This window comes from Alosa sapidissima, chromosome 3, assembly GCF_018492685.1.
Source record: "Alosa sapidissima isolate fAloSap1 chromosome 3, fAloSap1.pri, whole genome shotgun sequence".
NCBI lineage: Eukaryota > Metazoa > Chordata > Actinopteri > Clupeiformes > Clupeidae > Alosa > Alosa sapidissima.
Genome location: NC_055959.1, coordinates 29112095 through 29124644, shown reverse-complemented (window position 1 = coordinate 29124644; position 12550 = coordinate 29112095).

The following is a 12550-nucleotide window of genomic DNA, read 5'->3' as shown; positions in this document are numbered from 1 at the left end:
AACCCCTGAGGAAGGAGTCAGTGCTGTTCATTTTGCCCATACATTGATAACATCCTCTTCTAAACTTGCTAATTAGAGCATAGGAGCAACAATAATGTGTATAAACACATGCATGGTGATTAGAGCATGAGAGCAACAGTAATGTGTATAAACATATGCATGCAAGATCACTTAAACACTGATCAGCGTAATGGATAACAGTGCCGTTGTCATGGCAACACAGAATCTTTTGACATCTAAGGCATAGAATGTGCTGAAATCACATCATAAATTTACGCAAAGTATACTCATCGAGCACGATTAAACAAAGTGTATCCATAATGGTGAATAACTTAAGAGGGGTTAGCTTTGCTTGTGTGGTAACCTAAAGGAAACCTTCAAATCACAATGCATTGGAAGTGCAAGAATGGCGCCTGAACCTGCGACTAGTTTATATTCTATTCAGGCATGTTCAAGCCTGCCCAGCAACCAAGCACACGGAACAGGATGGACTCAACTCAACCAAGAAATGCGGTGAGCATGAGTCTAAATTTGTTCTCGTCACATTGATACATCCAAGCCTCCGGGCAGTGAGGGGGTGGGGGGGGGGGGCACTGTGTGTTTATGAGTGTGTGTGTGTGTGTGTGTGAAGCATGTTGTGGTCTTGTGTTTTACTATTGCCTCTTGAGATGCTGTGGCATCAATATTTCACAGACAGAAGGGCTAGGTGATGTTAGAAGATGTTTCCACATACTTGGGGGTATGCAAGTATCTTTGTATTTGTGTCTGTGTGTGTGTGTGTGTGTGTGTATGCTGGGTTTCCAGGAGAAGCAGGGGAAATGACTCAAGAAAACAACAATAACACAACACAGATGTACAGCAGGAGCTACAACTTGTTTGCTGCCATGGCATCCTGAGTATCGGACAGGGGGTAAACTGTGTGTGTGTGTGTGTGTGTGTGTGTGTGTGTGTGTGTGAAGCATGATCAAATATTGACATGGTGATTGCTAACAACAGCAGCAACAGTGGCGCACACGATTATTCTAAAAACATTGATTAGCTCCAGGCCAGAGCTGTGGCCCTATGACCTCCACTGCTGGAGATCCTGCGTTGTGGCATCAATATTTCATGGTCTGTGGAGAGAGGGCCAGATGAATGCCCAGTTAGGGGCGCACTAGATTGACAGGATGCGGGTGTTTTCATGATATTGGGGTGTATTTGTTTGTTTGTGTATGTTTGTTGTTTGTCTGTGTCAGTATGAGTGTGTGTGTGTTTGTGTGTGGGGGTGAGGGGGGATGCATCACTAAGGAACAAGGGAAGGAAGGAATCCCACTCCATAATTATGTTCCGTATTAGAATGTCGGTTGTTTTTAAGTAACAAGATGTTAATTAGCAAGATGCCAATGGCTGATTTATCTGAGAAGGATTGAATGTTATTGAATTATTCATATTGGAGTGCCTGTGAGAGATCAAGATCCTGTGAACCCTCGAACGAGATTGACCCCAGCAAGAAGGAGTAGGGCACCAGTGCTTTGAAGTCTGTTTGGTCACATTAGTCAGTGTCATTAAATGTCACTCTTCGATTTTGGTGAAAGGCTATTTGTGCGTAATATTCAAACCTCTCCCATCCATGCTTTTGAGGCAGTGTGTAAATTGTTAATGCCTTTGTCACTCTGAGCCAACATGTTTGTTTCAGTTTTACAGAGCCATGACTGGGTATAAAGTCCAGAGGGTTTTTTTTTTTTAGTGGACTCACTGAACAAACAAAGAGCCCTGAATTTGACCAAAAAGTGTATTGGAAAGGAACTGCAGACCAGACATACCAACGAATCACAATGCTCTGCACTGGCTGAACTAACTTGACTGTAACATTTAAAAACCGTGTGGAACTGAGGTCAGGGGGGCCAAGAGACAAGAGGAGCTGTTGCCTATGGACCCTTTCAAGAGGGTTCCATTATCAGCATCATAGTTGGCCCCACAAGACTTCCTTTTTAACATTCCAAATGTTATCTTAATGCAGAGGAAGTAAATTGGGGCCCAAATAGAACGTTCAAGCATTGTTTTTGTTTTTGTTGTTGAAAGGGTCTATTGCCTTATTGCAGTTCCAGGCCCGTGAGGAAGAGAGCAGAACACAATACAACACTCCAGGCTGGAAGAAGAGATGATCACTTCACAGGCACAAATGAGAAGTCATGGGGGTGCTGTGAAGAGGGCCTGACATAAAGCGACGACTGCACAGTATTGTCTGTACTGTATGGAGCAAGGCTGCTGAGATTAGCAGTGGTAGTGTAGTGGTTAAGGAGCTGGGCTAGCGTGCAGTTGTCGGTTCAATTCCCGGCTTCCACTGTTGTACCTGGGGACAATATGATCCCTTGTAATATAGCTGACATATGTAAGTCACTTTGGTCAAGAAGTCTCTGCTAAATGTAATGTAATTAGCAAGTTGAAGGGTGAGCCACAGATGAGAATGGAGAAGGGGGACGAAAGGGCATCCTCATTGGCTGTGGAACAAAGCATTGCTTCCTCATCAGACAGCCAGGCTCTTCAGTGCACTCCCAGAGATGGATGGGGAAAGATGGAAATTCAAATGAGCTATGCTCCTCAAATAGGGAACTCTCAGGTGGGGGAAATGGAATTCAATTGTTACGTGACGTGATTACAGACACTCGGGCCAGCTGAGATATCTGGACAGATTGCACGCTACAAGCTCAAAGCTGACTGGAGCTCAGTAGGAAGGAAACTTGGCAAGGCCATCAAAGAGCACTCGCACACCTGAGATTTCAGAATGTGATAACGCAAAGCTAGCAATGAGCCTTGACTGTAGATGACTAACGCTCAGTGACCTGGGCTATTTTAGGACAAGTACATACATGCTTTGTGTTACTTTCTCAAGACAGTTAGGGCTATCCAGTTCTGCCTTCATTTGATATGATAGTACTTGTGTAAGTTTTATATTAGTTTACTTATATTAGGAAAAATGTATTAAATTATATACTCAAGGAAAACCTTGACTCTAGTTGATTACATGGAAATGAACAGGGTTGGGTAGTAACGGATTACATGTAATCTGGATTACTTAATCAGATTACAAAAATCAAGTAACTATAATCAGCCCAGATTACAATAAAAAAAATGGTGTAATCAGATTACAGTTACATTGTTGGGGATTACCTGGTTACATTTTATCATGCAAACAATGCAACTTTTTTATGATAGCCTAGCTATCTTTTAATTTGACAAGCTTCGGGCTTGCTGGTTCGATCCCCGACCAGTAGAAAAAATGTGGGCGGGGGAAGTGGTTGAGCACTGCTCTCCCATGCCCACATCCACGGCTGAAGTGCCCTTGAGTAAGGCACCTAACCCCTCACTGATCCCCGAGCGCCGCTGTAGCAGGCAGCTCACTGCTCCGGGTTGGTGTGTGCTTCACCTCACTGTGTGCTCTGTGTGTTTCACTAATTCACGGATTGGGAGACCAAATTTCCCTCACGGGATCAAAAGAGTATCTATACTTACTAACTTACATACTGTTGGGGCAGGTCTCTCGGCACACTGCCTGATCTTTTCCTCCTAATCTTAATGTAGCCTCTTGTTTTAGTGTTACCGTTTACTTTGAGAAAGTCACCAGGTCCCCCTGGTTGAAAAACATCCCAAAGAATAATTTTCTCAACCCCACAATTGAAATGGACATGGTGTCATTCAATCTCAGGCCATGTCCCTGGGTCAAAAAAATCCAGCGAAAGCTAAATTCAGTGTCCAGGTGTGCCCTTATAAAGGTTAAGCTGAGTTGTGCATGTTTGGAGAATAGTGATCCATGATCACATCCATGATGACTAAGTGATCAATTTTGGGATGGGGTGAAAATTTCAACCACCAAAACACCACCCCCAAAGTGGAGAATAGCTATAGAAATGTATTAGTTTTGGGTGTTTTTCAGACAATGGGACCTGGTGACCTCAAAGTAAATGGTAACACTAAAACAAGGGGCTACTTTAAGATTTTTGGAGGAAAAGATCAGTTAATTCACACAGGAATGCTTTACTCAGAGCAAAGATATTTCTTAGATGTTATGAAATAATAAAGAGAAAAATAGAATGAGAATTCTTTCATCAATTCAGTGGTGGTGTCTTTTACTTAAGGGACATATTTATTGAAGTAATCTAAAAGTAATCCTAAAGTAATCAGATTACGTTACATGTTTTTGGTAATCCAACTGATTACGTTACTGATTACAAAAATTGCCATGAAATCTGTAGTCAGTAATGGATTAAATTTTAAAGTAATCTTTTCAAACCAAAACCTTTAGTGCTCAAATAAAAAAAAAAAACATCCTTTTCAAAACAACATGTATTAGGCTTACTTATATGTAGTCAATTGCTATCTAATTGAATTAGATATGAGATATTTTTCCAGTGAAGGGTGTTGTGAAAATAATTGGCTCCAGTAGGAGCATATGGACATGTGGAGAACATGTCTACTAGTGATGCGAGTCCTTTCTCAGCTCAAGCATGTTTGATTTTCAATTTGTTTTAATCTAGCTTCACCAATGAACTGAGTGCTTTTTAACAAAACATGCTCATCTGCGCCATTCAGTCTCTTCACCCACATTTATTAAGCTCATCTCATTAGTCATTATTGATACAGTGTCTAGCACAGCAGGAGATACACTTGTGAGACTTGTGTGTAGCCTAACATTTTCTGACAATTTGTTTTGCTGTAATGCCCAACAACCACAGATCCCAAATGTCATCATTTAAGAGACAGTTAGTCACTGTGGCTGATTGCTTGTTCAGTCTGCAGCTGAGTACTGTGGGAACACATGCAAATGCTGTGGCAGCTACCCTGGCACCGTCTCCGCAAGGGCACCGTCTGGCAGATGGCAATGGGATTTCATTGTTGGAGTCGTGTGTCTGACAGGGGTGCTTTCATTGTCAGTTAAAAGAACTCACCCCCAAAAATGTTACTCACCCAAATACACGATACAATTTGTTGTAGCATAAAAGAAGCACTTTGTCATCCCTTTTTATCTCCCTAAGTGACATTACGTATTGTGCATATTAAGTAGCCTACATGCAGCTCAATTTAGCATTTTCTGTTAGATTGAACCTAGTACCTGGAGATAAGTTCATATGTAGATTTGTCTGTTTCCTGGATTCATCTGAAAATAATTCCCTCCAGCCCCTGGCAGGCAGCATCACATGGACTTCTCCCTCTATTTGGTTTTGCATATACTCACAGAAAGACCCCCCTGAAGCAACCTTGGGAACAGAACAGCCTGACTGAGAGGAGTATTTTTCTTAACAGTAGGTTAGAATACTCTTCACACCTCCAACACCAAAAGTGATGATGGAGATATTTTTTTTTCCTCTAGCTAAAAGCCCTGCAGGCCTTTTCAAACTGACGAGACTTATGTAGTGTGGAAGTGAGTCATGCAACGTGTATGTACATACTGTGCAGCTGAGTTTGCTACCAGGCTGTGGCGTGGACAATAGGCAATGTAATGCAGTGCTGTAGTTTGAGTCACACACATCATGTACCACAGAGCTCTGTGAGATTCAGTCATTCGTGCTGGACACAAGTGCTCAATCACTGATCTGCTCTCTGTTGTATGTAGGGGAGAGTGGGGTAAGATGAGTCCTTTTTTACATTGTTCATCATTCTAATGTGTCAAAGAGGTTTTGTTTTGTAATCCTCACACCAAACAAAAATGTAAAGTCTTCTACTACTTCTGTAACCAAAAACTCTTTGATAACTTTATAAGGGTAAAGAGATATGCTCTCTGCAAAAATGTTGGTCTCGTGGCACAACTTCCCCCATATGTCTCTTTAGCTCTTAGGAACCATATAGAATGAGTTCACAAAATCAAGGCAAACTTAAAAATAATGGATGCAATTCAAGTAGTTTGCTGGCTCAACTTACCTCAGCCCTGGCACATCTTACCCCACAACCACCATTTTGAAAGAAAATGCTTCTCACAACAAGCTATGGTAACACTCATGATTTTGTTTTGCCCTCACATCATAGCTTATAAGGGCACTAATTTAGGTGTAATGCTTTTGAATGTTGTTATATTCACATTTTCTCTAAATCGCTCTAACTCTGGACATGAATGGAATCCACTTGGAGAGCATATATATTACTCATATATTTCTTACCACATTTGCCATGTACGGTACCTTAGTTTCCACAGATAGTAAGGAATGACAATCTCTCTTCTCTGTCACATGATTAAATATGTTTACGGTTTCCTAGAAAAAAGGAGTGGCTCATCTTACCCCTAACTTATCCCGCTCTCCCCTAATTGAACGGTGAGACAGAGAAGAGGTACTTGATTAGCCTGACGAGCCAGACCCACATCAAGATGTAGGGTCTTGGAACTTACCATTGGCACTGCTCAATCCGAGGGGCGGGATAAACGGTTGTCTTTCAAATTTCCTCTGTACGCAATAGGATAGCACTACAACTCATGAGTCCCATGCATTTTCCCACCAGCGGAGCTAGTTGGCTAGTTGATCAAACTTTTGCCAATTTAAAAAAAAAGCTTATTCATCTTCTTTGTTTTCAAGTAGCAGGAAATTCACGCGGAACCGTCGCCGACTCTACAGGGTCAGCGCCAGAGAGCAACGGGTGGGGGGGCTATGAGCACTGACAGCACCTCACCTCACTTTTATTAGTTACTTTTCCAAAATTGCCAAATAATACAGAGCATCAGCCTACAGCCTTTTGGTTAACTGAAACAATATAATCATTGGGGAAAACTGTGCAAAGACATAACTGTTAAATAGACTAGAACGCAATGGTTATAACAGCCTAATATAATATAACGAATTGATAGCGACACTCACAGCTGTCCATTCAAAAGGTTTATTAGCTGAGAACGAGAGCAGGGACACAGACACAGACACTATACACACGGAGCACGTCAAGTAGGGGAGACCGGGTATGGTTGTAACACATTTTTCTTCAGCACCTAAAACTACCATTTCTTTTAAAGCTACAGTTCTGGAACTTTTTGGCAAAGTACCCACATTTGTCTACTACAAGTGGCAACCATTTAAATCTCTTCAACTATATTAGAGAATTTATGAGAGATTATGACAAATACAGTGTGTACCTTTGTTACAACCTACCCCACTACTGGGGTAGATTGTAACAGGTAAAAAAAATGCAGAAAAACAATGGAATTCCATTTGATATACTGATTTATTGCATAACAGGGTACACAGGGTGTGAAAATAGATTCACCAACATATTGTATACCATACAATCCGTTCTTCACATAGAGAATGGAGATCATATTAACGTTTTAAACTAAATATAAAAACCACAGCGTTTATACTTTTGTGTGTGTATGTATTTGTGTCTCTCATGGAAAGAGAGAGAGGGCTGAACAGTCACACACACAAAGATGAAATTAAACAGACATTAAATGGGTCTACTAGCCCCATTCCACAAGTTGTAACATATTCAAAAATTGTGTTACAACCTACCCCACCACTGTCATCCATTGTTTAGCTAGCTGTATTAGCATGGTGCTTTGACATTAGCAAGAGAGAGCTACACCATTCTTAACTAGAGAAACTATAGTTTTACCTGATGTAACTCATACAACTGTATCTACAATGGTAAAAGCACTAGAAAAAAATAAATCTAAAAAAAAAAAAGTTACTTTCTTACCTCAGATGTTTTCTCCTTACTCCAGGATAAATGGCACTAACAACTTGAAAATGTCATGTGTGATCGTTAAGGACGTCTGAGCAGTCAGAAACTGTCACATGGCTCATATCTTATCCCTGATTGGTGGAATTGGTGATGGCGATGATGTTACAACTCCCCCCATGTTACAACCATACCCGGTCTGCCCTACACACACACGCTACACATACAGGGGTGGACGCAGCCCCACACAAAGAGGATCACACACGAGGGAGAACTAAAAGGTTAACATGTTACGCTAACAAAACGCTAACATTACACTCAAAACTAAGGAGAAATACAGACATAAACCCCCAAATGTTCACCCCCGTATCCCAGCATGCCCTGCGTGGGCGAACGCTAACATTGTCTTGTGCGCCGACGTTACAATAATTTTAATAGAATAGCATTGCATAGGCTACAATACAAGTAAATAGGCTATAACATACTCACCACTATAAGCCTAGGCTATAGGCTTCACTGTGTCTTTCATTTCAAAATATTCTTGTAAGATCCTGCTCAAAAGCAAATTGCACCTAGCCTAGAAATCTAGACGCGCCCCTAGCGCAGGGCTAGTCTAGCAACTCTCCGTTGGCTTGTGAGCTCCAGAAATCGAAACTTAATGAGGCCTTTGAAATCGTGTATAGAGTCGTTTGGTGGGCTTAACATAATGATTGATGGCAGAGTTGCAACGGTTTGGCTTGAATTCCCTGCTACTTGAAAACAAATATCCTATTGCGTCCTATCCTATTTAGAATTGATTTAGATTAAGTGTTAGTATAATTTGTAATTTTGTTATTTGTATTTTAGTATATTTTTATATATTGTATTAAGTGTTAGTATAATTTGTATTTTAGTATATTTAGCATATTCTTTATCTTCTACTGTCCTTACTGCTTAGTTGTGTTTTTATATTATATACTTTAATTACTCTTCTGCTGTTAAAGAATGTGTTTGTGTTGTATGTACTGTATGCTGCTGAGACCTTGAATTTCCCCTGGGGATCAATAAAGTATCTATCTATCTATCTATTGCGTTCAGAGGGAATTTGAAAGACAACTGATTATGCCGCCCCTCGGACTGAGCACTGCGAACGGTGAGTGCCCAGACCCTACATTATAATGTGGGTCTGGCTCGCCAGGCTAAATTGCACCTATAGGCCTAGGCCTACTAATATCGCAACATTGCACGCTATGTGATCGCTCAAAATGTTCTTTAAAGTACAGAACAAATTCTAACACATTTACAAAGTGGCTAGGTAGATGCACCAACTGTGATGGAAAGTTTAAAAACGAACAGGACACTCGGTATGGCTTTTAGTATTTTGTACTGCTCTGACCATCCACTTTTATTGACTGTTAGTCTACTGTTTTTGAGTTTGGAGATGTACTGTTTTGCAGTGACAGGCTACGAATGCCGACTCCACAACTGTCGCATTTCCCAGCCAGGTCCATGATAGGCTTTTTGTCACTACATCCAAAAATGTCTCTCTGGAAGAAGCAGGTTAAGATTAAGATTTATGCTCATTTGGCGTTGCAGGAGTGGTGGTAAATGTATCGGTGGCACTCACTGCAACAGTGTCCCAGTGTGCAGAATCCATCTTCGTCGCGCAATTTGCGCACATCACCAGTAGCATAGTTACACGTGTCAGTCCGTGTCATGTTTAATTTTGAATAGGTTAAGTGTTCAACATCAGTGTTCAATAGGGGTGTGAATCTCTCATGTAAAAGACGATACGATTCGCATCTAGATACATCGGCACGATTCGATACAAGAAACAATACATGTTCATAAAAAACGATTCAGTACGATTCAATGCGATGCAATTCGATGCAGTTCAAGAATGGAAAGCATTCTGAAAGATTTTTTAGCATTTGCTCAAGGTGCACATTCATTTTATATTATCAGTTATCATGGTCATGGTTGTCAATTAGGCAAAAAAATGAATATGATTATCTAAACTGAGGTTTGTTTCATATACTGTATTGAAATGAAAAAATAATAGTCTACATTTCAAGCAAACACAGCAGCCAAATACAACATATTTTTTTATAGACTTTATAGATTTTTTAGAGTTATATCTGATTGTTTTCATGGAGCTGTAGCCTTGTTGAGGTAAGACAATACCGAAATAAAATAAAACAGTGCTTAAGACACTCTTGGCCTTTTCTCATATAGCCTACAAGAATAAAATAGGCCTACATATCAATGAACTCTCTGGGTTTATTTTGTTCCAACGGTAGACCTAATGCAGAAACCTATAATGCCACAAGTCTGAGTGAATATGAACAAAATAATTGGCTAATAATTTGTGCATCGTTTTAACAAAGGCCAAATTATTATTTTATTAACATTAACCTGGCCCCCTATGGCCCGCCCTTGACACCGACGCTGTGACTCTATACACGATGTGATTGGCCTGATAGAAGTTTCATTTTTCCAGCTCGCAAGCCAACGGAGAGTTGCTAGACTACCCTGGCTGCCGCTAGGGTGCGTCTAGATTTCTAGGCTAATACTTGATGGATTCCCACCTAAAAGAAGAAGAAGAAAAATCATCACAAACAAACAGTGGACATAAACATTATCTCTGTCACAGATGACCATACATGCTATCTGCTACTGCTACTGCCAATGGCAGCTTAGTTAAATGTGTAATTTGCCTTAGAATAGTTACCTTAAAATAGTTACCTTGCTAACAGTACTAAGACTTAGGCTATCTGATTATTTATTAGCTAAATGTAACTATGTTAGAGTTTTTTCTGGCTTTTATCCAGACTAAGCTGAGACTTTTTCTGACATTTATCTACATCAAAAGCCAAAACTGACTGGTTACCATAGAGATTGACTTCATAAATATTGCAGTATCTCCTCCTGATTGTGGATTGCCATAGCTTTCAAGGCAACACATTGTTGTGTGCAGAGAATGCAGTCAGGAGTAGGCCTATCAGAAAAAGTGGACACACTTATAATAATAATAATAATAATAATAATAATAATAATAATAAGCTTTATTTGTATAGCACCTTTCATACACAGAATGCAGCTCAAAGTGCTTTACATTTGAAGCATGTAGCACAATAATAGTCAGTCAGTCATTATCAATCACTTTTCTTTGCTGTTTATGATCTACTCAGCAACATATCAAAAATATAGAAAATGACATGTCATAAGACTGGCAGCCTTAACCCTCTTACCCCCCACAAGCACGCCATATGGCAACTGTGGCAAGGAAAAACTCCCATATTCCAGGAAGAAACCTTGAGCAGAACCTGACTTAATAGGGGGAGCCCATCTGCTTGTGGCAAAGAACATGCTAGCATCTGTGTGTGAACAAGAAGAGCTGCATGAGGTGCATGAGAGATCCCAGTGCATGGACCAAAAACGCTGGCAAATGATTCTGCAGAAAAGAAGCAAAACCTATAAAGCTAACAGTCTGACAGCTAACACATCTTGCTAACAGTCTGACAGCTAACACATCTTGCTAACAGTCTGACAGCTAACACATCTTGCTAACAGTCTGACAGCTAACACATCTTGCTAACAGTACTAAGACTATAAGGCTAAGAGGAAGATGTGATAAGTGGCGAGTGACAAGTCATGAGTGAACCAATCGTCATGGTTGTTCAACGGTTACTTTGAACAATTTCATCTAAAAGAACCCACAAGTGACACATCGCATATAAATGTGTCAGCACTGATAGACGATATGCAGATTCTCTTCTATTCTGTTCTTATGGATTCACCATCACTCATCTGGCTGACTCGCAAATGCCCAATGGCTAGCTGCTGCAAGACAAGACTACAAATCATCACCTGGACCTGAGCTGCTACTCTTCTGTATGTATGTTATGTTAGGTGTGTGTGTGTGAGAGAGTAATACAGAGGTAGAGAGAGGAGTATGTGTACCATTCCTTTTAGAACAAGCTGACATTTTGCAAGGTTTTCTGGGAATAACACTGCCTGTACAGACACCTTGTCACCTATTGTTCTGTTTTGGTGCCTTCACAAAAGAGTAAAAAAAAAAAAAAAAAGGTGACACTGTTTTGTTACTTAGCACTGCAAAATAAAACATGGCCAACGAGAGAAAATACAATGTGACCTGACCACCATGAGGATTGTAGATTTGGGCCCCTAAAAAGCATAATGGGCTAACTATACATTTACATTAAATCAACACTGGAAGGACTTGAAACTTCCATTATTGTACCTCAAACTGAAGTCTAAACATTGTGGACAAAGTGATCAGTTTGTCATTAACAGATTGTGACAATACACATTTTCAAAGCTTATTTGTTTCTCTGGAGAAAGAGTATAGCCTAGTGTTCCAGAGGCTGTATGAAGGCATTAGGAATCCAGTGGCTTGAGAACGTACTGTATAGTGATGATTGAGTTTATTCTGTCCACTAACACTTTAAACTAATTCCTGTTGAGATATTTCCCTCTATTGAAGATATGGAAGATCATACACAGGATGTAATGTATGCTGATTTCACCGGATGTATTCAGGAAGAGCCATAGATTTTATGGATATTAGTCATCACCATAGTTTAATATGTAGATACATTTCCAGATTTCCCTCTACTCTTCCCGGAAAACATGTGACCCTCAGGATGAATAAAGTATTTCTCATCTTCTCTCGTCTCAAGTTTGGTGCTTTGAAATTATTTTGGCGTAACGTTTTTGTTAGTCGTTACAATACACAAACAGATTTTCACAAGAGTGAATTTCACAGGAAATGTCTCGAAAGTTAGGGTATTCTGGAGGACCGTAAACACTAATGAGAGATTTATTTAAAAGCCTTGCTTCAGTACGTTATTTTTAACGACTTGCAGAGAGCTTACTAAAGAGGCTTATTAAATACCCACGAGAAGTTGGAAAA